This window comes from Austrofundulus limnaeus, unplaced genomic scaffold (genome assembly GCF_001266775.1).
Source record: "Austrofundulus limnaeus strain Quisiro unplaced genomic scaffold, Austrofundulus_limnaeus-1.0 Scaffold78, whole genome shotgun sequence".
Classification (NCBI taxonomy): domain Eukaryota; kingdom Metazoa; phylum Chordata; class Actinopteri; order Cyprinodontiformes; family Rivulidae; genus Austrofundulus; species Austrofundulus limnaeus.
The window spans coordinates 239,448-243,212 of record NW_013952480.1 but is presented as its reverse complement, the minus strand read 5'-3'; positions in this window follow the sequence as shown (position 1 = coordinate 243,212).

The following is a 3,765-nucleotide window of genomic DNA, read 5'->3' as shown; positions in this document are numbered from 1 at the left end:
TTCACCCCCTCCTCMYKRWKRAAAARKYMRRWKGAATGTGACATGAGCGTTCACACTGCAGTCACTTTGAAAACATCAGATATATATCCGATTTAAAACCACATACTGAAACGGCCTGGGTCGGATTAGAAAAAATCGGATTTGTCTCGTTCAGACTGTCATAAAAAAATCGGACATGAGTCAGATGGGTCAAAAAAATCGGATTTGGGTTGGATTTGCCTGCAGTGTGAACGTAGCCTATGTCTCAGGGGCTATGAATGCCAAACAACCATGTGATCTCACATTGATTGTTCAGCTTCGGATGGACTATGTGGAGGCTTTTAGAGTTTTTTCACATGTGACACGTTTGGTCCGCTTTAAACAGACCAGAGTCCATTTCCAGCTTTGGTCCGGACTTTTTGTGTGTAGGTGTGAATACACTCGTGAGCTCTGGTGCAGATCAAACAACTAGACTGAGTTCCTCTTTTTGAGGTGGTCTTGGTCCACTTTCAAATGAACTCTGGTGCGGTTCGCTTCTGGTGTGAATACAGACCGGACTTAAACCGAACCAACTACGTAAAGCATGCACCTTCTTGGTCTTCACGGTCCACCGTTGCTGAGCTAGATAAACTGAAATTGTCTCCTGCTTAGCAGCTCTGCTGCCAGCATGTTGTGGGTCAGAACACGCAGAGCACCTCGTCTCCTTTGGGTTGTGGCACACGTTTACTGACGCCACTCCAAAATTAGAATATCACCACGAAACCACCATTAAATTAGCTGCTTTTGACATTTTAAATGATTTTGCAGTTGTACTATTAGCACAAATGTGCACATCAGAACCGAAGAAGCAGGACTTCCATGTTTTTTTTTTTTTCTGGGTCTGTGCGCTCAGTCCCACCCCCGTCATTTCTGTCCAGTGGGAGCAATGATTGTCACCCTCATGGCTTTGTTTACAAGTTATAGTTTATTTGCAAAAAAGCACAATGTGAATGCAAACCACACCAAAAAAAAAAAATAATAATAATAATAAAGTCCACTTTGTTCCGGACCAAATAAGTGGAGCAAAGGACTTTCCTGGTGTGAATGCGACCTTAGTCTGCTTAGATCCTGTATGCTGTCTGCAAAGGATTTTAATAGAAGTTGTCACTAAAACATATTGCTCAAATATAAATATGTGTGGTTTAGTGAAGTCACAACAACTTTTTATCGGAACCACATAGGAGTCTGCACTCAAAGCATATTATCCCTTTGCACTTCAGTTCGCCAAAGTATTTATTCATGCTTATGAAATTATTCATATTTATGAAACAAGAGTGCAAAAACTGTGAAACATGCATTTGAGCATGAAACATGTAAAATTACTGCACTGTGTGTTAATTTAATAAATACAATAAGTATATCCATTCATCCATCCATCATGCAAGTTTCCCATCCCTGATGTAGACCCTTTTTGGGAAACAGCCATAAAAACAAAACAAAACAATGTAACTTTTTTTTAGGTTTTCTGTTAAGGGTTGTGACTCCTCATGACGTCTTCATGAAGATGATCCTTGCTCTGTGTAGGGTCAGTGGCAGCATGACCCATAGTACCTGTTCTCCTATGTTTGTTATGTTCGGTCTTCTTCTGAATGGGTGTTCTGAACTGTAATTTCATTGTGCTCTTTACAATAACAATACCAGTCTAATCTAATCTAATCTAATCTAATCTAATCTAATCTAATCTAATCTATTTTTTGTTCCAAAAAAATAAATAAAGCCTTGATCAATTATTCCTAAAGCAAAGAGAATGGGGGAAAAGAAATGAGGATGCCAACTTATTTTCATGTTCAAGTAATTACACCACAACATACAAGTGCTACCTGACAACAATTGAACATTTTGCCTGCATGGGTGCATAAATGTAGCAAATTGTCTGGACAAGTTTAGCTTATGTTGTGCCACACTGGTTTGACATGTTCTAATTAGGCTGGGTGAGAGAAACTTTTGGGTGTAGGGGGGCGTAAGAATGGGGCTACAATAAGAACAAGTGCAAGACTGAAGCTCATTTCTGAGCTTCAGTCACAGACGTTTGACTTCATGGAGAAAAAAAAATCTAAGGACCCCGCTTGTAAATGTCATGGCCTGACTAAATTGGTTTTGGTTGGAGTTAAAGGTTTTATCAAAGCTTCAATCAGAATGTTTTTGTATCTGTTGGGACTTGTGGCTGGAAGCCTCTTCCTCCTCTTCCTCTTTAATGTATTGTGACTTTTTTCATCAATTAATTTAGTCTTTTTCATAAAACTACTTATTCTTTCAGTTTTTCTGAGTCTGTAAAACATGTTTGCTACTTTTTAAATGTATACAGTATAGTTGCTTTTCATCATGCATCTGCTATAATGCGTTTTAGAATCTATTTTGCAGGTTTTTTCTTTATTAAAAATCATATTTCACATCCCTTTTTCATGGTTACCTAACACTTATTTTGTCTCTCTAGTTTTATTTATCATACTGAAGCTTTTTCAGCTCAATTACTCACCCTGCCTATATTAAAAAAACATATTTTCTTTGTTTCAAGTTGTTCCTCTCCCATCATCAACATGCTGCTCAGGACTGATTGAAGTAAACACATTCTGCTGGCTTCCTTTGATAAATAACTTTTTTTTCTAATTGTGATTTCAAAATGCACTGCCTGTGAATGCACTGTACAATAACGAGAATGATTTGATTATAATTGGACTTTCATCTGACTCCGTTTTGGACTGAACTGGATTTATGATTAACTTTTTTCTGTTTTTGTGTTCTGAGATGACTTTTTGAGAGGATTTAAATGGGTGCCATATAATGAAAAAAGAGCTGAATAAAATTGAACTTTATGGAGCTGGACATTTAGATGACGAGGCTCCAGTTTTCAATAAGAGCCAAACTGTAATTTTAGTTATTTTAAAAGTCAGAAAGCTGCAGATGCTGGCATGGAAGGAGTCTGTAGTAGTTCACCTGGAGCGTTGTAAAACGGTCTATAAAACACAACATAACCAGCCACATGTAGTCTCAATATATCTTTCTTGAAAGAGTTATGATAGCTTACCATAATTGCTATTATAAAACACACTATTATAAAGATGACTGAAGCACTGACATTTGTTTCTGTTTGTTGATCATTTGATAAATATAAAAAAAAACTGCTTTCATTAACAAATTATCACAACTAAACAAATAACTTAAGCAGTTTGGGAGATTGGACAAGAACATTTACACACTTGTGAAACTCAAGATCTGTGGGTCATTAAGAGCCCTCCACCATTCAAAAGGTAAGAAGCAATTTAGTTGATAAGGGCACAGTGTGTAGGATTTTGTCAATTATTTTAGCCGAAATTGTGATAATCACTAATGACAATAATAATGATAAAAAAACATGTCTAATCATTGCACACAAAGACCTTGTTTTATTATTTTTACCTTATAAAAAGCTGTTTATATCTCCATGGTCGCAGGTCTCCAATACAGGCAGCCACCATCTTGCACCGCCATCTTGTCTACGAAGGCTCATGAAGGACAAACTGCGGTGGCGGTGTCAAAAACGGTTTTAGTTGTAATACTATAAATGTAATATTTGTTGTCTGTCATTGTAGCTGGGATAATTTTACTTATTAAGCTGCTGGTAGACATCGCGGTTGGAATTATCAAAGGTTTTTGACACCTGAGAGATACCGTAGCAACTCCTTTGCGTTTGGGGGAACCAGGGAGGATGATTCAACCACTCAACCACTAGACGTCACTGAAAACAACAAATCCTACACACTGTTGCCT